At 52.5% G+C, this 22,072-nt stretch overlaps 1 protein-coding gene across 2 annotated transcripts in view; it reads left to right on the top strand.

The window, feature by feature from the left end:
* Positions 1 to 10,707: 10,707 nt before the first annotated feature.
* Positions 10,708 to 22,072, top strand: part of NDRG1 (N-myc downstream regulated 1) — a 57,068-nt gene continuing 45,703 nt past the window's right edge. The window contains exons 1-2 of one of the 2 annotated variants that reach the window (XM_061172240.1): positions 10,708 to 10,844; positions 13,332 to 13,495. The gene's annotated coding sequence lies outside the window, so the exon portion shown is untranslated. The remainder of the gene's footprint in view (positions 10,845 to 13,331; positions 13,496 to 22,072) is intronic. The other variant, XM_061172239.1, reaches the window with a different exon arrangement.

The raw sequence follows: 22,072 nt of genomic DNA, 5'->3' as shown, positions 1-22,072 counted from the left end.
GGGGCGGGGATGTGCCCATGCACGACTGCTGGGACCCCACCTCACACTGCCTATCGGAAGGTGGTTTGCAACACTGTATCAAAAGCCTTGAAAAAATATATATAAAATACATATTTTATATATATAATAATTATTTATATAATATATAAAATATATATTATAATTATATACATATATACACACACACACATATACATATATATACATATATATATATATATGTATATATATACCCGTTGGCCCAGAGATTTTGCTCTATAGCTTTATACAATGATGGGTTTGGGGAAGCATATACAGGGATAGTCATCCCAGCAGAAAACTGGAAACACCCAAAATGTCCATCAATCTGGGACATGTTTAATGAAGTGTGGTCCATCCATGTAATGGAATAAATACTATGTGTCACTAGGGAGGATCTTATAGCCTCGTGGATGGCGGTGATGGTAGTGGGGAAACAATCCAGGGGGTGGCCATGGTCCCTGTCTTACGCCGGGCGGCTGTCATATTCATGGGTGTTCACTTTATAATTATTCTAGTCTACTGTACACTTACATTTGATGCATTTTCTGTTTTATGATGTTGCATTTTATAAGAAGAAAGTAAAAAGATGTATGTACCGATTTTTTTTTTAATTAATTAATTAATTAATTAATTTTTGGCTGTGTTGGGTCTTCATTTCTGCGCAAGGGCTTTCTCTAGTTGTGGCAAGCGGGGGCCACTCTTCATTGCGGTGCGCGGGCCTCTCACTATCGCGGCCTCTCTTGTTGGGAGCACAGGCTCCAGACGCGCAGGCTCAGTAGTTGTGGCTCACGGGCCTAGTTGCTCCGCGGCATGTGGGATCCTCCCAGACCAGGGCTCGAACCCGTGTCCCCTGCATTGGCAGGCAGATTCTCAACCACTGCACCACCAGGGAAGCCCTGGACCAATTTTTTTAAAATGCAAAGGTGTCTATCATGTATGGCTTTGTAAAAAAAAAGCAGATTATAAACATATTTATCTTTATATATAAAACATATAAAAATATAGTATGATAGCATTTTTAAATGCTGTCATCAAAATATCTATTTGCAATTAAATGTTATCCTACGATTGTAAATATACATTTACCCACACATACCCATAGGAAAATGTCTGGAAGGACAAGCACTAAAATATTAATAGAGATTATTTCTGGGGGGTGGTTTGTTTACTGAATTTTCTGTACTTTTTTTTTGGTTGTATGTATATATGTATTTAGCGCTCCTCTGAATTTTCTAATACTTCTACAGGGGGCGTTAGTTTCTGAAACGTTTTTTGTTTCTTACTATGGAGTAACACCCATTCTATAGCACTCCCTGGTTCATAACAGGCTCAGTCCACTGCCACGGTCCACTGCCACTGGTGCTCACATGCCGAAGGTTAAGTCAGCATCTGCCTGGACAAACATGCATTTGGACTTGATATAAACAAGGGCTTGTTTGTCTGTTGTGGGTGGACTGAGCCACTCAGGCTCCATCCCCCGCCCCCGCCCCGACATGGCTCTGGGGGCTCTGTCCCCTGCTTCCCTGGAAGGCTGGGGGACTGTGGTAGCCACTTTTTCTCCTCTCCGGACACTCCCCGGCTGTCTTCCTCCTCGGAGACAATCTGCTCAGGTCACCGGCTCCCTGTCCAGCAACCATGCAGCCTGCGGGTCACCAGGGCCACCTTCTCAGGCCTAGGCCAAGAGTTGGATTGCTTTGTGCTATCAGCCCAGTCTGGGACTCAGCTTCCTCATCTGTGAAATGGGGCTAAAAGCGCCCACACTGCCCACAGAACAAGTGGCACTTCCCTCTGATAAGTCTGTGCTCTGCACTTGTAGAAAGAATACTAGGTACAAACCTGTCCACCTGCTCAGGTGAACCTGGTTGGTTTTTTTTTATTAATTAATTAATTTATTTATTTATTTATTTTTGGCTGTGTTGGGTCTTTGTTGCTGTGTGCGGGCTTTCTCTAGCTGTGGCGAGCGGGGGCTACTCTTTGTTGAGGTGCGCGGGCTTCTCATTGCGGTGGCTTCTCTTGCTGTGGAGCATGGGCTCTAGGTGCACAGGCTTCAGTAGTTGTGGTCCACAGGCTCAGTAGTTGTGGCTCGTGGGCTCTAGAGCGCAGGCTCAGTAGTTGTGGCGCACGGTCTTAATTGCTCCCCGGCATGTGGGATCTTCCCGGAACAGGGCTCAAACCCGTGTCCCCTGCATTGGCAGGCGGATTCTTAACCACTGCACCACCAGGGAAGCCCCGAACCTGGTTGGGTTTTAAGTAAAGACTTGTTTGTTTTCCCGCCACATCCCTCTGTCCTTTGCTTAGGAACAGGGCAGCTATGCCTTGTCTGCCTTGTACCTTGAAAATGACCTAACTTCTCCTGCTCCAGCCCGCTCTGCCCTGTACATGCTCACGTCTGTCGTCTGGTTCCTTGTAGCTTGCAGGGGGAATGTCTGCACCTTGTTCCTCCGGGTGCATTGCAGAGCCCCCTCCTCTTGCACGTGATCCTGATGGTGGTCAAGGGCACACGTTGCTTGAATGCTTGGGTGGGGTGAAAATTTCTGTCTCTGTCCAGAAAGAGGGAGCCACAGGCCCCCTGCAGAATCAGGGCTGCGCTGAGCTGTGCTTTTGGACGCTCCCAGCAAGCGGTGAAGCTAAGAATCATTCAGGTTTAGCTTCAGAAAGCACTGTGAGGGGGGAAGAAGGCAGTAAACTCCCTTTCCTAATTGTAATAACACTGGGCCTGGCAGGATAATTTTTTGCCGCTAGGTCCAGGAAAGGGGGGTGGTGGTGGCTGAGATTTAATTTAACAAAAGGAATGCAAAGTCATGTGATACTCCTTCTCTAATCTGGCTGGGAAGTAAAATTCATGGTTGCTACCCAAAAAAAATCCTTTTGCATTTCTTGACCTGGTCCCAGGTGATGGTAGGTGGGGAGCTGTCAGCCAGGAGCCCCCAGGGACACCTATCAGACTCTGGTCTAACTTCCTACCAACTAAGACAATCTAAAGTTTTGCCCAGAACATCAGCGAGCACCTGCAGAGATAAGGTAAATGCAGACTCGGAGGCAAAAAGAGCAGATTAAAGTTTAGGAAATGCCAAAGAACCATCGTATCTCCTGAAGCTGGATGATTAGTGGTTGTGTTACTGTACTCAGGTTCAGCTGCTCGTGGCTCAAGAATCCAAAACTGAGAGATAAGTGTTGAGTAAAAGAAAAGATTGCTTTGTTGAGGAAGCCTGCAATTCTGGGGAGGAGGTGGACTCATGTCCCCCTCAAACCAACTCCCCGCTTCCCAGGTTTTGCTCAGAGATTATACAGGGAAAAGAGTAAAAGGGCTACATGCTAAGGAGAGGTTGTAGGGTATGTGATCAGCTCGGGGACATTCTTCTGATGGGTTGGTGGGGAGGTAATTGGGAGTCGGCATCATCAACCTTCCGGTTCCGACCTGTGTGGGTCTACGTGCTTGTGGGCAGCATATGGTTAACTTCTTCCACCTGGCGGGGGTTTCAGTATCTGCAAAACAGCTCAAAGGATATGGCTCAGAATATTATCTATAGCCCTTGAGGAGGAACTAAAAGTCCTTGACTTTGTTTAATGGGTAAACTATTACTATTGGGTCTTGCTGGATTGCTTTCCTTTGCTTTTTCTTGTTTCTCTGATTAAATTTATGCTTTGGCTAAAGTTTTCCTACAGACAAGAGGCAGGTGGAGGACAAGGGTGGCGGGTGACTGTCCTGGGAAGGCCCCATAGTGTCCTGCTTGGTTACAGTAGTTTTAAGTCGACTGTCTGTACATAAGTTCAAATCTTCTTCCTCCTTTCCTCCTTCCTTCTGTTCAATTAGCAAATATTACTTAAGTTTTGCCTGCCCTGTACAAAGTAGTGTGGTCCCAAGACAGAGAATCTGCTGCTCCTTTTTGCAGGGAGCTCTGCCTACAGAGGTACAAGCAAAGCACAGAGGATGAAGGAGCCAGAACGGCTGGGCGGGGCAGGCAGGCAGGTTAGGCTGGAAAGTGCAGTTGGAGGTGGTGGTGGAGACAGACGGTCAAGCCAGGAAGGTGGGTGGAGAGTGAAGGGTCAGCAACTTCAGGATGAGTGGCTGCCAAACATACATGCAGGCTCTTCAAAGCTCCCATGATCTCTCAGAGAAAATAGGGGAAGTTTCCCAGGGTTCTGTCCTCCTCAGAGTTTAGGAGTTCTCTAACGAACTGACCTAAAATTAACTGACAGCCTTCTGATTTACTCTAGAAAGGACCCATCTGAGAACAAAGCCACCTGGAGTAAAACTGATCTGGGAGATACTGAGAGCTAGAGAGACAGAGATCTGGTGACACCAGGCCCTGGATCCAGCCATGCCTGAAGCTAACACTCCTCTGGCTATTACTGCTACATGAGCCCATAAGTATGTCCCCCTTTTATTGCTTAAGCCATTTGAAATTATGTTTATGCCACCTATACACTGACAAGAAAGGAAAACGCACAATGCTCTGGGGGCAGAAGGTGGTAAGAGCATGCTTATCCGTGCCTAGTCTAATGGCTGCCTGCTTCAAATACCCCTTTTTCAGGAGGGTTTTTCTAAAACCTTGAGAGTAGGTGAGATCTCGGGTCATATAGTCTTCTAAGACTCTGTGTTCTTAACAACATTTGTAACAATTCCAATTATAGAGTCATGCCGTTTTCATCTCTTTATTGCTAGCACTTCACATAGCGCCTGATGGATTTTAAATGCTAGACCAACTACGTATTGAATTTTTTTTTAACATCTTTATTGGAGTATAATTGCTTTACAATGGTCAGTTTCTGCTTTATAACAAAGTGAATCAGTTATACATATACATATGTCCCCATATCTCTTCCCTCTTGGGTCTCCCTCCCTCCCACCCTCCCTATCCCACCCCTCTAGGTGGTCACAAAGCACAGAGCTGATCTCCCTGGGCTATGCGGCTGCTTCCCACTAGCTATCTATTTTATGTTTGGCAGTGTATATATGTCCATGCCACTCTCTCACTTTGTCACAGCTTACCCTTCCCCCTCCCCATATCCTCAAGTCCATTCTCTAGTAGGTCTGTGTCTTAATTCCCGTCTTACCCCTAGGTTCTTCATGACCTTTTTTTTTTTCTTAGATTTCATATGTATGTGTTAGCATACTGTATTTGTTTTTCTCTTTCTGACTTACTTCACTCTGTATGACAGATTCTAGGTCCATCCACCTCACTACAAATAACTCAATTTCGTTTCCTTTTATGGCTGAGTAATATTCCATTGTATATATGTGCCACATCTTCTCTATCCATTCATCTGATGATGGACACTTAGGTTGCTTCCATGTCCTGAAGTTTTAAAAAAAGTGAATCTAGTTGGAGAAGAACAAGAGAGGTTTACTGGAGAAGCTGATATTTGCCATAGCCTTGGAGGACGGTGACCCTGTCAGGATGGGCTGTGTTGGGCTGCAGTGACAAACACCAGTCAGGATGGGCTGTGTTGGGCTGCAGTGACAAACACCCTCAGAATGCTAGTGGCACGTGGCAACAGGGTTTATTTCTTCTCCTTGTCACACGTCCACTTTGGTCAGCTGGGGACTCTGCTCTGAGTCTCCTCCTTCCAGGGCCCAGGGGATGGAGCTTCTACCATCTGGAGTAGTCAGTGTGGCTGGGCGAAGAATGACCAGGACAGGAGGTGGATTACAGGCTGGCTGTTAAAGTCCCCATCTGGAAGGGACACAAGTCACTTCCACTCCCTGTTCACTGACAGTGAAAACCATACCTATGTGCCTAATTTCAGGGACGGTGGAAGAGCTGAAATGGGGGTGACCAATCTGGTGGCATCTCAGCTCTCAGCATCTCCCAGATCAGTCTGCTCCACACTAGCTTTGTCCTCAGGCAGGTCCTTTCCAGATTAAATCAGTGTTTTCCCCAGATGAGTGACAACGCCAGAGAAGGGGGTGTAGGAGGGCTTTCTAGAAGGAGAAAAGAGCTTGGCCAAAGGTTCAGAGGTGAAGGCGTGACGGTCTACTCAAGGGAAAGAGGTGAGTAACCCAGTGACTGAAGGACGGAGAGAAAAATGCGGACATGTCGGGGGACATCTCCGTTGACACACGGGGGGAGGGGTGGTGAACTTGGCAGGCAGCGAGAGCAAGAGAAGGTTTAATTAGGCAGGACCTATGATTTAGGTTATTCAAGATGCCAGCCAAGCATGGGATGAAGGGAATGGAGAGGGTAGATGACAGAAGTGGGGCGGCTGGTGGGAAGCCGGGCAAGAACCACTGCAGGATCATCCCAGAGTAGCTTCATCAGGGCTGCCCCGAGCCGGCAGGTAAGTAGGTCTCTCTGCAAATACATGAAAAATATTTGTTAAATACATATTAACCGTGTACTGGGTTGAATCCTGTCACCGCTGCCCCACCCCACCCACCAAATTCATTTCCACCCCTCAGAATGTGACCTCATTTGGAAATACGGTCTTTGCAGAGGTAATCAGTTAGGTTCAGATGAGGTCATGTTGCATTAGGGTGGGCCCCTCAGCCAATATGACTGGTGTCCTCATAAGAAGAGGAGAGATACAGAGACAGAGACACAAGGGAAGAAGGCCATGTGATGACAGAGGCAGAGATCAGAGTGATGCAGCTATGGGCCAGGGAACACCAAAGATTGCCTGCAAGCACCAGGAGCTGGAAGAGGCAGGGAAGGATTCTACCCCGGAGGCTTCAGAGGGAGCAAGGCCCTGCTGACACCGTGATTTTGGACTTCTGGCCTCCAAAACTGTGAAACAATACATTTCTCTTATTTTAAGCCGCCCAGTTTGTGGTAGTTTGTTACAGCATCCCTGACAAACTATTACAAACCAGGAGCAAAGAGACCCTGATTTTTATGGGCCAAAAGTTGTATACCTCTTCATTTCTGTTCAAAGTAAAAGATTCATTACATACCCTGAACATAGGCTAACACCTACCCTCTTTTGGAATTGTTTTCCTTTTGCAGATTTTCCCCATTGCTCACAACCGGACATTATATGTCAAGGATGCTCTCAGAGGACTGGGAGAATGTACATAGGTCCCCAGATAGAGATCCTTCCACTTGGGCTCCTGAAGCAAGTAGAGAGATCCCTTCCCCTCCCAACAAAGTTTCCAAGCAAGGCTGCATAAAGTAAGGAGAGTTCAGGAATAAACATTTGCATTCACTCATTCGACCAATATTTACTGGATTTCTGTATGAATCAGGTACTTTGCAAGATGTCAGGAGAGGTGAGATGAGATGATGATGGTGATGATGATGATAGTGATGGTGATGATGATGAGGATAATGATGGTGATGATTATGAGGATGATGATGATGGTGGTGACTAACATTCTCTCAAGGGCTTTCTATGTGCCAGGCACTGTTCTAGGACTTTTCACAGGTCCTTTACATGTAGTAACTCATATTTCTTACGACAACCCTAGAAATTAACTCTGTCATTATGAGTACATCTTCTCGATGAGGAGGCTGAGGCAGGAAATTATAGAACTTGCCCAGGGGTGGAAAGCTGGTGAGTGGCAGAGATGAGATACAAATGATCTGCAAAGAGATGAAAGTACTGGCTTCTGAGGAGGAGGGGGAAGTAAGAAAGTTGGGGGGTGGGGTGTGGAGGCGGAGAAGGCTACTGTTTTTCCTAACAAGCTTTGTAGAATTGTTAAGCCAGGACTGACCCGTGAGCAACTTGATAAATTAAACACTAAAAAGTTAAAGGAAGGGGAGATGAGAAAGTGGAGACTATGTGGATGGGCATCTATTTACAGAAGTTTGGGGAGGAAGAGGGAGAGGTTAAGGCTACGGTAACGGTAACCTGGGGTAAGAGAGGATTGTTAGGATGGGTCAGTGACTGCCGTGAATGTGTACTTGTTGATTAGAACGACCCACAAGAGAGGGAGATATGGATTCTGGAGAAGCTCGAAGATGGGGGGCGGAGCCCAATACTAGAGCTGGGGGATGCTGGGTTTTCAGGGACACTTTCTCATCTTAACGGGAGGGGAAAATATGGAACTGCAGCAGTGGGCTCATAAAATGTGGTCAGAAGGTCTGACGGCTCCTCTTACCCAGAGGAGACGCAGAGAGAGGCAGGGTAACTGCCCAAGGTACCACAGCTCCTGGGTGTTGAAATCAGGCATTCTTCCCCTGAACTCCAGCTTTCTCTTGGGTCTCTCTCAACCCTGAGTACCCATGAACTCCAAGAAAGAAGGCCGGGAATGAATGATGCCTATGGTCCTTTTAGTTAGAATAGTCTATGAAAAAAATTTTGGTGTTGCTAACTAGAAATTTCCAGGGACATTAGTCCAGAAAATCCAGTCTCATTCTGTGATGGCTTTGCAGCACACGTGCATTTACTAAGCAAACCTAATTCTACTGCTGACCAGTGAGAAAGAGAAATAATTTAAACAGTTCAATACAATTGCACCCGCATTTGGCTCTGAGAGCTTCTGCTGTCTCAGCTGGCCTGGGCTGGGGGATGCGGAGGTGCAGGAAGCTCTCAGTTCCCTGGGGCTGCTTCACAGGATGAGCATCTTCTACCCCTGTGTGTGCAGCCAGGGTTGCCCCCAAGTCAGTCCTTCCTACAGCGAAACGCAAGAAAACTGCTTCATCTGGTACTCAGCGCATCGCAGAAACAACAATGCACTGCAGCACTGAAGGAAAAAGTGGCTGTGTTGGACCCATGAGAGGGAGTCTGGGACCCAAACGACACCTACATCAGAACTTTTCCAAGCTGATTTGGACTCTGCAACGATCTCCTTTCACCCTGGTCGAAGAACGCCAGCCCTCTCGGAAAACTCTACTCCCCTGTAGAATTCTTCTTTTCTCCTCTCTTTGCCTCTGGTACCTTGGCTCCTCTGTCCTCTCACTTGTTCTCTGCTCATTGTCTTGCAGAAGGCTGGGGCTCCTAAGCACAAGCCTAGCCTCCCATTGGGCAAATCTGGCTGCAGGTCTGGGCTGTGCTGTGTGCCCCACCCCCAAGTCTTCCTCAAAGTTTCCACTTGTTAATGAAGGAGTAGGCAGCCTATTCCACTTTTGAACTTGACCTTCTATATTTTTGCCAGGTAATAAACCATAGGGGCTCAATAAATGTGTGTTCAAAGTCAAAATGGGGGAGGTAAGGGAAAATGGATGTATGTGAGTGGGGTAAAAGAACGCTGGCCTGCAGACTGCTAGACCAGGGAGGCTGTTCCTACAGCAGGGCGGATCTGGAAGAGGCAAACTTTTTGTTCATTACCATGTCCCCAGAGCCTAGAACAGAGCCTGGACAGAGCAGGTGCTCAATCCAGTTACCCAGTGAATGAGCTCAGCTTAACCTTCTCCTTGTGCAGATGGAGAAAATGAGCCTTGGGGCTCCTGTGCTATGAACCCCAGGGAAAGGACCTTGCCTTTTCACTCCTTTTCCCAGAAGCTGAGCACAGGACCTGGCTCACAGCAGCGGCTCAATAAATATTTGTGGAATGACAGAATAGGTAAATATCAGGGCCCATGCAGGCAAATGGGACGCACAGAGGAGACGCAGGCCCCTGCCCTGAGCAAAGCCTGGGCTGGTGGAGGGAAGAGGTTTACCACCGGCAGGCAGACGGAGGGGGAGGGGCGCAGGTCCCTGCAAACACAAGTCTGGGCAAGGGGCCTGGGGACAAGGACAGGGTCTTTTCTTCACCCATAAAATGATGCTCTCTCAGTGCAGTGATTCTCACCGGGGCTGCACAGTAGAACCATCTGGGAAGCTCTTAAAAGACGTCTGGTCTGCCATCCTTGAGATTCTAATCAAACTGTCCTGGGGTGGAGCCCTGGCACGTACCTTATAAAAAAGAGTTCCACCGGCATTCTGATCTGCAGAGCGGCTTGAGAACACGGAGGCAAAAACCAGAGAGCAGACAAGGCAGCTAAGCGTGGAAAGGGTGCTCAGTACAAGTTCTGGGATCCAGGAGAGGAAAGAGTGAGAATCCTCCCTTCCAGCCAGGGTCCTGGGGGCGGGGAGAAGGACGCCGGGGTGGGAAAGGGCGGGTGGGCTCGGAACTCGGGAGGCGGATAGGAAGCGGTACGGGGGGCGGGGGCGGGGCGGTGTCCAGGCTGTAGGATGGGCTGAGCAAGACGGACGTGACTAAATGGGAGCGTGCATTTCAGCGGAGAGCTGATGCAACACGGCAGGGGCATGGGGTGAGAGTCGCGGGGAGCGGGTCTCCGGGAAGCAAAGGAGGCAGCTAAATGGGGTTCGGGAGCTAAGACCTGGAGGAAGTGGGGAGTCGCCCGTAAGGGATGTCAGGGCGTGGCGCGACGGGACTCGGAAGAAGAAACTCTGAGATGGAGATGGTCACACAGAGACACACGGAAGTCCGCATGCACACGCACGAGCGCGCACAGGCACACGCACCCGCGCACAAACGCATCCCCGGTGCACACACGCCCGCTGCACACGCCGAGGCCCCGGCCTTCCGGACGAAGGAAGGGACAGCAGAGCCTAACGGCCGCCGGGACCGGAGGCCCCTCCCCGCCGCGCCCCTACTCGGGCTTGCGCAACAGGCGGCGGCTCCGGCGGGCGCCCGCCGCGCGCTGCCCCAGCACGGCCAGGGGCGCCCAAGGGAGCAGGAGGAGCGCCCGCTAGGAGGGAGCGGCGAGGGGTGTGTCCCCGCTGCGAGCTGGGCCCGGGAGGGCGGGGGCGGGGCGAGGCGCGGGGGGGCGGGGCCGCAGCGCCTATAAAGTCGCCCTCCTCCGGGGCATAAACAAACCTCCCCTGGCTCCCAGCTCCGGCTCGGGAGCGCAAGCCTCTCGTCGCCGCTCTCCTCGCTCCCTCTGGGCGCCGCCAGCCTAGCTCCGGCTCTTTTTGCTTTTCTCTCTCAACCTCAGGTAAGCCTGACGCCCTCTTTCCGCCGGGCGGGGAGGGATCGGTCGCCCGTGGGTGCTGCTGCAGCTCCTGGACCGCCCTTTGTGGCCCCGCGGAGCTGCAAGTGCTCGGCTTCCCCGTGGCGCGAGGGCGAGAGCGAGCGGGGGCTTTGGGGGCGCGGGCACTGCCGGAGTGAGGGGTTTCGATTCGGCTACAAGAGGGAAAAAAGGTCCCCGTTCACCTTTCCCCTAGCTGAGGAAGTGGGATCCTGGGGGTCGGGGTCGGGGGTGGAGAGGCTCGGGGCACACCTTGACCGCGCTCCCGGGGCCCTCCCAGATCACAGCTGGCGCCGCGGGCCGGGGGGCGAGCTGGAGCTGGGAGCAGGAGGAGGGACCAAGAGTGCGTGTGTCGGGGGCGGGGTGGCGTTTGTCCCTGCAGTGGGGTGTCTGGGGAAGGAGGGGTTGAGTGCGCGTGTGTAGAAAGGCGGTGGGCAGGGGTGAGCGGCGATGGGTTTGAGGCGGGAGAAGGGGGCGTGGGTGTGCCCAGAGTCAGGGTGCGTCCGAGGGGCGGGGACCCATTCAGCCTGGAAGCCGGGGTGGGGCGCGCTTGTGTGTGTGTGTGTGTGTGTGTGTGTGCGTGGTGGGGTGGGTCCGAGGTGTGTCACAGCGCGTGTGACACGGGCGGGAGCGAGGGTGGCAGGGTGCGCCCCCCGAGGTGGCCCGGGGTGGGCACTGTGGCGTCGCGGAAGAGGTGGCCTGGGCCGGAGGGGTCGCTTGGGCATCTGGCGGCCCTGCGTCGGCCGGGGCTTCGAGTGGCGTCATTTTCGCCTCCGCCCACCCTCCCCCGCTTCGCCTCTCCCCTGCCTCCCGGGCCCGCCTCTCCTGCCCTCCAGGAGGAGAGCAGCTGGAGGCGCTCGGACGCTCCTCGGCCATCCGCCGCGGTCCCCGGTTCAGCCGCGGGCAGGGCGTGTGCAAAGCGGTGGGCTCCGGGGCAAACGCGCGGTCACCGCTTGGGCCACGTTAGTGGCTCTTTTCCTTACCCCTCCCCCCCACCCCAGCCCACCAGTCCCACCAGTCCCACTCGCCCGTCTGTCGCCTCTGCTGTCAGACGTCCCTGTGGGTCCGGGGCAGCACCGATTTGTGGCTTGGAAGGGGGAGGTGCCTGGCAGCTGGTGGGGGAGGGAGATCTGGTGGCGGAGGGCCCGGTTGTCTTGTGCCGGAGACCAACTCTTCTTCGCAGATGTCCTGGGCGCTTCAGTTTGAAGTTTGTTTGGTTCCTTTGAGTTACTGGGAGAGATGAAAGATTCAAAGAGAGTTCAGCCAGTGGCCACGAAGGAGGGCTTTAGCCTCCTCCTAATGGCCATTAGCCATACTTCACCTTCTCCTAAAGAGCAAAATATCTAAACACAAACCGAGTTCTTGCTATGAAAAGTGCAGTTTCAAGGCACACCTTCCAGCACAGCCTCCTCCTGTATAGAAATTCTGGAATCATTACTGAGTTTCACAAACGTGAACTGAAATAAGCAAGGTACAGAGAGTGCCAACCCCGGCACCTGCCTTCAAGGGGCTCACCAAGTAGGGGAGAAATGCAGGTGCGGGTGCAGCCCCCAGCCCTCTGTGGTGGTAACTGCTGGAGCGGAGTGGCACAGGGTGGGAGTCAGGGGAGGAGGGGAGGTAGAGGTGGTCCGGAAGTGCTGGGAAACCTCCAAAGGGACAGTGCTCTGGTGTAAGGATCCAAGCCTGGGATGTCCCTTCTTAGCTTTGAGGGACCTTGTCTCTCATTAGAGAGTGAGAAGGAAGGCGTTGCCTGCCTCACCCCATCACTTGGCACCTGGCCCAGGGCCAGGCCCTTGGGCGGGGATCAAATACAGACGCTGAATGAATTGAATGGCTCCTTCCCTTCTGCCCCACTCCCCGATGATCCCACGGGTAGCCAGCATCCCACGGAGGCAGTAGACCTTTTGGTGGTAGCATGTGCCTGGGCTTTCCAAGGAGACCTTGGAGCATCTCTTGGGGTCTCCTCTGCTGAGAAGCAAATCCAGGATTACTATCCATTGGTTTGATAATTTGGACTGGAATTAAAAACTCACACAAGTTACTGGTCCAACTTCTACCCATTTTACAGATGGAAACTGAGACAGGGAACGACTTACCAAGGATAAGCCGAAACTGGGAATCGGCTCTCCAAGACCCTTTCCAGGGGTCTCCTGGCTGGGATTGAAGGTGGTGAAAGGGGGTCTCAGTCTTGAGAGATTTATTTTCTGCTGTCAGAGGGGCAAAAATAAATTGGATATTCACTGAGTTTCTGGTGAGGAAACTTTCCAGACAGAATGTGGGTGATTGATTGATTGATTTTCAGTGTGAATTGTGTGTTCTTGAGAGATTAGCAGACTCAGTCTAGTGAGAAAGGGCTGCAGCCCCGCTAAGCAGTGGTTGATGGGTTTTGGGCTGCCTCCTCCAGCTTGGACCCCAGATCTAAACAGAGCTGGACCCCCCTTTCCCTCCCCTCAGTGCATTGAAATCTGGCTTGAGCTGCCTCAGCAAGGATGGGGAAGAAAGATCGCATTGTGTTTTTCTGATGGCCTGAAGCTGCAGTTCTTCCTTGGGACCCAACTCCAGAGAATCCCATCCAAGGCGTGACTCAGAAGGCCCTGTGCTTCAGAAAGGAAGCCAAGGTGATGACTCAGCATCTGAGATTCTAGCAAGGAGGGGGCCTGACTCAGGCGGAGGGGGCCGGGGAGGGACAAGGCCTCTCTCTCTTCAGATCAGTGGCTGTATCCTCGCATCCCCTCTCGTCCTTGCAAGAGCTCTGCTTGGGCTGTCTTGGCTCCATTGAATGGCTGAGAAAACCAAGGCCAAGAATGTTTAAGGGACTTGCCTGTGGGCCACGTGACTGAAAGTGAGAGAACCAGACTTAGAACCCAGAGAGTCAGACTTGAAAGCCTTTGTTCTTTTTCATGATAGCATGTTGGGGTGATTGCGTAAGGGCTTGAATGAAAAGTACAGAGACGCAATCAGGAGCTCTGGGCCTCAGTTTCCTCCCCTGAAAAATGAGAATAACAGACACTGTCTCACTAGGATGTGTAAATATTAATTGAGTTAATCCATGGAAGGAACTGAGAACAGTACTCGCCTGTGAGGACACCATGAGGGACTTTGCTGTCAATCAATTCCACAAATGAAAAGGCATTTCCTTGGCAATCAGTGGCAGGAACCTTTGTTCTAAACTTACCCAGACCAGTGGGAGCGCCTGCAAATGCTGGACTCATGTTTTGCTTCTTGAGGTTTTTCCAAAAAGCTAGGCTTGGGCTTCCCTGGTGGTGCAGTGGTTAAGAATCCGCCTGCCAATGCAGGCGACACGGGTTCAAGCCCTGGTCTGGGAAGATCCCACATTGCCGCGGAGCAGCTAAGCCCGTGCGCCACAACTACTGAGCCTGCGCTCTGGAGCCTGCGAGCCACAACTACTGAGCCTGTGAGCCACAACTACTGAAGCCTGCGCGCCTAGAGCCCATGCTCCGCAACAAGAGAAGCTGCCGCAATGAGAGGCCCGCGCACTGCAACAAAGAGTGGCCACTGCTCGTCTCAGCTAGAGAAAGCCCGCGCACAGCAACGAAGACCCAACGCAGCCAAAAATAAATAAATAAAATAAATAAATTTATTAAAAAAAAAAAAAAGCTAGGCTTATGCTGAACGCATAAAAATGTAATGGGAACCTTGTCTGAAATGCAGATTTCCAGGCCTAGTAGGTCTGGGATATGCCAGGAATCTGCATTGTTTCAAAGCTCCCTGGGCTGGGCTGGGGGTAGGGTGTACTGAAGGCAGCCAGAGTTGAGGATACCTGCTCCAGAATAATGGGTAGGGGGAGAGGAAAAGAAAGGGGTGGCCACATTTCTCATACTCCAGGGTCTGGGGACACAGTACTCAGTAAGTAGTTCTTATCTGGCTAACGTGACTTGCGATTTCAGGGCATCGCCCGGTTCAGTTGAGATAGGAGACATCCTTGCCATTTCTCAGGTCAGAAAACTGAGGCTTGCGCAGGTCACTTGCTTGTCCAGAATCAAGTGATGGGGTTCTGTTCCACGTGAGCTGCCCTGGACCTTTCCCTGTCCAGATCCTTCTGGACCTGTCTTTAGAACTTGAACTTTGTTTCTTGGATTCATTTCAGGCGGCCCTTCCTGCCTCCCTGATCTCAGTCTGGTTCCAGCCCTGCCCTTCTACTTGCTCTTTCTCTTTATGTTTGGAGACAGAGAGAGGTGGGTTGGCCATTTCTGCTGCAGAGCCTGGGGAGGTTAAATTCCCTGGACACTCACTTGGCCCCCTGCTGCGCCAGCCCAGGCATGTCGGAGGGGGGGTGGGCAGGAGGGGTGGGAGGCTCTGATCAGGTGTGCATGGAGCCCAGCTCTCCAGGGTGGGCGCCTTGTGAGAAGAGACCTGGGTAACCCTGGGAATCTGACTTGGCACTGCAGAACAGACCAGATTACAGAATTCGGGTCCACACATAGGTCTCTCTTTGACCCAATCTTTGACTTCATCATTTACTGAAGACCTGCCAACCCCTGCTCACCTGGGCTCCATCTCCAGGCGTTTCCATTCCAGCAGGGCTGTTCCTCCAACAGGTGGTAGGAAATGGGGCTCATTAGCAATCTGGGGGCCTTATCTTTTATAGAATTTTTTTCCTCCTTAAACCTGTGGAAACCTCTGTACCTATAAATTTTACGCCCATGTGCAGCTCTGCTTAAAGAGGTGGATGGGGACCGGGGTTCCATCCTGTTCCCCCATCTTGACCCCCGATTCCACCCTGTTGGCTTTGAGGAGGTTCTGGGCAGCCCTCTCTGAATGTGGGTGTGAGAGGCATTCTTAAGAGGCAGGTAATTCTGAGGACTCTCTTAGCTGGGAGCCCTCACCTCCTTTCCCCTCTCCTTATTAATCATTGAACTTGTCTCTTTTCTTCAGAAAGCCCTCCCTGGCCTTCCCCTCCAGGCAGGCAGGCTGGGTTAGGTACCCTTCTTGGATCATTCTGGGCTGTCTCCTTATTCACCCTTTTCCCTGTAGACCTGAGAGCCTGGCACTTAGTAGGCACTCAATTAATGTTGGTCCAAAGGAAACCCCCACTTATTAAGGAAATAACTTGGGCCCTCTTGTGTAGGAAAGGTCGGAAGGCCATCCAGAGGGTAGAAGCAGAAAGACCAGTTCGGGGAAGGATCCCGTCAGTGTGGCACTCGTCCCATCTCGGGGACAAAGGGTTTTGTAGGAAGAAACTACATCCACATCCAATGCGAACACTGGCTCCGTCTGTGTGCTTTCCACAAATTATCTCACAGACCATCCAGTGCCGCCCATGCTTGCCCCGCAGATTCTCAGAAAAATCCTCTAACCCACCCAGCATCCTCCTTTGGACTTCCGTTATTCTGCTCATCCCTGCAGACGGTCTGATCTTCTCTCTGCCAAACACGTAGCTGGGCTGCCAAAACTCCGCTGAGAACCTACAGGAAGATCCTGGGTGGTGTTGCAGGGAAGGGGGTGGGCGAGGACCAAGTGCTGGCCCCTCCCTCTTCCTGCTATTGTGTCCCAGACACACTCCCTGACCTTCTTGCTAGTTCTGTGCTCTGGCCGAACACAGACAAGTTCCGTTTCAGTTCTAGACTGGTACCCGGGGAATGCACGCAGCTGGGGTGTGTCTTCTCTTTAGTGATTCCTTTTTTATTCTTTCAATATCAGACAGTTCGTTGAATGCTGCTGAGGTTCAACCCCCATGCAAAGCACCAGGGGCCTCGAGGAATTCTGATTGTCTGATCTTCTTTTCCGCAATTGTGTTGTCACTGTTTTATTGACTTCCGAAAGCCCTATTTTTGACTTCCCTTCCCCTCAACTGGGGAACTTTCTTGAAGGTCCAGTGAGTCCAGCCATATTTTTTACTAGGTTTATTACTTAAGAAAAACATTGAGAGTTAAGGCCACCAAGTTCCTCACCCTCCCCAGAGCCTTGGATTTCGAAAGGTCCAGAAAACATCAAGAGAACCCACGAACTGCCTGGTAGCTTGGCGTCAAAATCTCTTTGGCAAAGAAGGGACCAAAGAACGCGTTCACAGTAAGGCAGAGAGAGGCAAGGCATACCCCAAGGCTACTTTCCTTGAGGTTAATGCAGACGGGGGACTGTTCTCTGGCACCTTCTGGGGATCCCTGTATTCGGGGAAGATGTTATGGCGACAGCAGCACCCATTGATCCGCCCGCCCCCCTTTTAAATTCTGTTCTATAAAGAGCCCAGTGTGCTGGAAAACACACCGCTTTCATGTGGCTTGGAAACCAGGCGTGTTCTGGAGCAGACAAAATCTGGACCACTTGCTGACCATCACAATCGATGCAAACTTATCAACAGTCGCTCCTGGGCCCTCTCTCTCTGCTTCACTGAAGGACTCCAGGAGGCTGTGGTCTGCCCGCCCCTGCCCTGCACACCTGCACCCACGTCGAAGGATGGAGCCTAGGCCTTAAGGGAGTCACATGGGCCTTGGCGTTTGAGCCTCAGGTGACCCATCTGTAAGCTGGGATGATCAGATCCACATTCTCCCAGGGACCTCCTTGAGGAACAGGTAGAACAATGCAGTGAACCCTTTTTCAAAGTATTGGATTTGCCATGTCAGGAAGGCACTCTGGGGAAAAGCTAAACACAGAAGCCCTTCTGGGTATTGTGACGGGAGAATAGAAAAGTCTAAGGCGTGGACTGGCCCTCTTGTGGTGGCTCAGGGGGGCTGAGAACCTACAGGAAGATCCCGGGTGGCATTGCAGGGAAGGGGGCCTCTCGTGGTGGCTCAGAGGGGCTGAGAACCTACAGGAAGATCCCGGGTGGCATTGCAGGGAAGGGGGCCTCTCGTGGTGGCTCTGGGGGGCTGAGAACCTACAGGAAGATCGCGGGTGGCATTGCAGGGAAGGGGGCCTCTCGTGGTGGCTCAGGGGGGCTGAGAACCTACAGGAAGATCGCGGGTGGCATTGCAGGGAAGGGGGCCTCTCGTGGTGGCTCAGGGGGGCTGAGAACCTACAGGAAGATCCCGGGTGGTATTGCAGGGAAGGGGGCCTCTCGTGGTGGCTCAGGGGGGCTGAGAACCTACAGGAAGATCCCGGGTGGCATTGCAGGGAAGGGGGCCTCTCGTGGTGGCTCAGGGGGGCTGAGAACCTACAGGAAGATCCCGGGTGGTATTGCAGGGAAGGGGGCCTCTCGTGGTGGCTCAGGGGGGCTGAGAACCTACAGGAAGATCCCGGGTGGCATTGCAGGGAAGGGGGCCTCTCGTGGTGGCTCTGGGGGACTGCTCATGGTAGAGGGAGAAACACATGACTCCCCCAGCTGATCCACACAGGAGAAGCCTCTTGGGCACACATATAGCCCATCCTCAGCACATCCTTACCCTGGGGCTGGGTGCACGGTATGTGTGTCTATTTAGAGCAAGCTGGTGTCATGGTCAACTGTCCCCTTTAAGGTTGCTTTAAGCTGTGCCATCTTGATGCTTGGTGACTTGGGGTACATTTCATAATCTCTCTGTGCTTCCATTTCCCTGTCAGACTGTTCACGATAAGGTCCACCTTCTAGGGTTGCTGGAAAGCTCAAAGGAGGGACAGAGTTTGGAGCCCAGGAGGTGCCATAGAAGTTCTTGTTGCTGTGATCCTGCTGTGTTTGTGCAGGGTTTTGACCACTCTTGCTGAGATGGGTGCATCTTGGGGCTCCCAGAGCACATCCTGGATGTTTGTCTGCTGGACACCCCCGCCCTGCCTCGGGGAATTCTAGGGGCCCAGCAGAGCTTGCAGATAGGTCCCCCTGTGTGGCTTGCTAGAAGAGTGCCAGAGCTGGAGGGAGACTCCTGTTTTACGGACAGGGAGGGGTCGAGGCCGGGAGGAGAGGTTCTTCCAGGTTCCCAGGGCCGATGGATCCAGGCAGAGCCAAGCTGCATGGGGCCCTGGTAGGACCCCAGGGTGCACGGCCCTTTTGTCTGTGTGCAGCACCCTCCCGCCTAGGCTCCCATCCATCCTGAGTTTTGGGGACCATGTGCTGTCCATAGAACACACGCCACATATTTTGTAGATGGGAAGCCAAGGCCCAGGGAGGGGATGAATGACTTGGGGAAAGTCATGTGGCAGGGTTCCCATGCCCCGACTCCTAAGCAGTGTTCCTGCTGCACTACCAGGGTTTTTGAGAATCCCAGGCTCTGTGTCCCCTCGCTCTCCCGGTGACTGGTTAACAGCTCTCACGTGACCTCATTGCCTGAGATGCCTCTGCCCGCTGCCTTCCCAGTCCCCGAGGTCACCTACTTCCCTCCTCTGGACAAATCTCAGTCTTGGCTTCCCTGGAACCCATGAAGTCCAGCTAATTGCTGACTGACTCCTGCGTCTGTTGAACTGGAAAGGTATTTGCCCGCCCCCCTTGGGCCTTTGTTACTCATTGACCCGCGTGATGGTGCATTGGGTCTGATTGCTGGAAACCGATGTGGCACCTGCTGAAGGTCTTCTCTGTGTCCCCTGCTTGCTGGGCCGCTCGGGGACTAAGAATGTAAAAAAACATAGACTATGTCCCCACAGATGTCCGCGGTCTCTGAGGCCACCAGAAAAGTGCACTGATTAATTAAGCAGCTATTTGCCAGATTCTGTGTGCCATAGTTTCATTTAAGCCCCGCTGCTACTCGCTGGGAACAGGAGTTGTTATGCCCTTTTTATGGATGAGCAGACTGAGGCTCAGAGGTTAGATCACAGAGCCAATCAATGGTGATGCCCAGGTCTGACCCTCAAGTCTCCCCGCCTAGCTCCTGGCTACCTTTCACTTCTGCGATGTTGGTTTTCTCAGAATTCCTTCTGGGCAAGTAGGTGGGAAAGGAAAATGTGGTATAAACCAGTCTGGCAGCTGGCGTTGTGACCTGGAGCCCTGTTTTGGGCACGGAGTGGGGTTTTAGCAGAAGGAGGCCTGTCCCAACCTCATTTCCTGTCTGGAGCGGCTTCCTTCTGTGCTGAGACACAGCTGGCAGGTACGGCCCCATCTCCATGCTACAGGCTGGAGCAGAGGGCCGGGAGTCGGACTCCTGGGCTCCCACCCCTGTGCCCTGTGCGGCCTGGCCCTGTCACCCCCTGTCCATTGCATGATTGCCTCAGCCCTTTTCAGTCTGACACTCTGCGCTGGGACTTTTCAGGAGGCCGTGGAGAAGGGCAGGGACGGGCATCCAGCGCTCGGCCTCAAGTGCAGGGAGAGAGCTTGCTGAGCCAAGTGGGGCCTCAGGTCGGCTGCGGGGAGTGACCCTGGGTGTGACCCTCCGAGTGGCACCTGGAGGGGGCGGGGACACCAGCCAGAGCACCCAAATCAGGTCACCTCCCATTGGTCCCTGACTTGTCACATAGTAGAGTTGTCAATGGAGCTATCAGGGGTCCTTTCTCTCTTTGCTCAGTGCCTGTCGCATGAGAACCTACTGTACGGGAAAGCCACGTCCGAGTAAATCGCCGTACAGTCCACGCTTCTTGGAACTCAGATGGTCTTTGAGGGCTAGTCTTGCCAGGGGGCGGTGGCAGATGATAGGAAGGGGGAGCACGAGGGGCTGCTGGGAGATGTCCCTGGCTTCACCCAAAGCATGTCAGCTTTCTTCTGAAAAACAATCAATTTTTATGTACTGAACTTCCTTATAAGGTTTCCTTGAGGCAAACAGCTTCTGAACCAAAAGTTTGCGAAGTTTTTGGATTGAGGCAACAGAGACAGGGTAAGGGCTGGCCTCAAGTGGCCTAAGTCGGCAGAGCTGGGTGGCAAGCAGGCTGTCTTCTTGCTCCTCTAGTAGCTCAGGGAGGGCGGTGGGGGGAGGGGGAAGGTTCAAGATGCACCTTCTGCAGTGCATTTGGGCAGCCTTGGTTATTGCGGGCAGTGACCTAGATGGAGGTCCTGGCCAGCTCTTCCTGTCGGGACAATTGCAGTTACGGTTATCAGCTACAGGCTGCCCCGGGCCTGCAGGCACCCCCTGCCCCGGACAAGGAGAACTGGAGCGTCCCTCTGCTTTATCTGGTCTCCCTGCAGACTTCAGGGTCCTGGGGACCTCACTAGCTGCTTCTTGGTCTAGGCCAGGGTGTCTCAGCCTCTTCCCTACTGGGACCAGATAATTCTGCTGCGGGAGCGTCTTGTGCGCTGTGGAATGATTAGCAGCTGCCCTGGCCTCCACCCACTAGATGCCAGTAGCATCGCCCAGTCATGACGATCAAGAATGTCTCCAGACAGCGCCAAATGGGGGGGGAAAGAATCACCCTCGTTTAGACAAACACCGGGCTACCTCTCTGTGGGCTCCGCCCTGAGCCTCCCCAAGGCCCTGAGCACATGGCGGGTGGGGCTCCGGGAGGCCCCATCACCCAACCCTCCCAAAGCAGCGATTCTCAAATGCTGATGTTTAAGGGATTCGTGCCAGTTTTCAACCCACTGTCTCTTGGGGTCTGGGAAGCTGGGTTGTCGGAAGGAAATGAAGGTGTGGAGTAAAGAGATTTCTCTGGGAGCATGTTTGGGAAGCCAGGAAGGCTGGACTTGAACTATTTCTTGTTCTGAAAGAGGATGAGGGGGCAGGTGGAGGCCAACACTCTAGTGGAGTCACGGCATCTGGCAGCCAAGGAGACCTGAGCACACCGGGCTGAACTGCAGCCTGGGATGAGCCCTTATAAATGTAGACCTGTTTTCAAAGCGGTTCACTCCTGTGGTCTAGTGATCGTGTAGGAGTGAATTTACGTACAAACATTGTTCTGAAGCTGCACAAAAGCCGTTCATCTATCTATTCAACAAGCGAGTTGAGGCCTGACTTTGCACCTGGCTGTGATGCTAGGAGCTACAAGTAGGGAAGGGAACGGGCCGGGTAGGCTACCTGTCCTAAGGAGCTCGCACATGGGGCTGAAGGAGGCCTGCCTGGGCCCGCCCAGGGGGTAGCGGGAGACCCCGACTTCATCCCTGGCTTCTGAAGGAGCCCCTGTGAAATGTAAAGTCCTTTCCCTCTGAGCACGAAGGGTGGCATTGCCAGAGCCCCGGGCTTCTGGAAGTCTCCCTGGGCTGTGTAGGCGAGGTGTCCCACGGCCAGGGTCTCGGGACCACGAACACGCTGAGTTAGCAAGGCCGACAGACCTTGGCTTTTCATGCCTCCTGCTTCCAAGCTGGCAGCTACCCAGCAGTGTTCACAAATATAAAACCGACTTTGTTTTCAGAATGTTCTGGAGCCTGGACTCCAAAGGCTGCATAAAGGCATTCTTGTGGGGCTGGTTATCTA

Source organism: Eubalaena glacialis, chromosome 17 (assembly GCF_028564815.1).
Source record: "Eubalaena glacialis isolate mEubGla1 chromosome 17, mEubGla1.1.hap2.+ XY, whole genome shotgun sequence".
Lineage (NCBI taxonomy): Eukaryota > Metazoa > Chordata > Mammalia > Artiodactyla > Balaenidae > Eubalaena > Eubalaena glacialis.
Note: the sequence above shows the minus strand (reverse complement) of the source record. Positions and strands in the feature narration are given on the sequence as shown.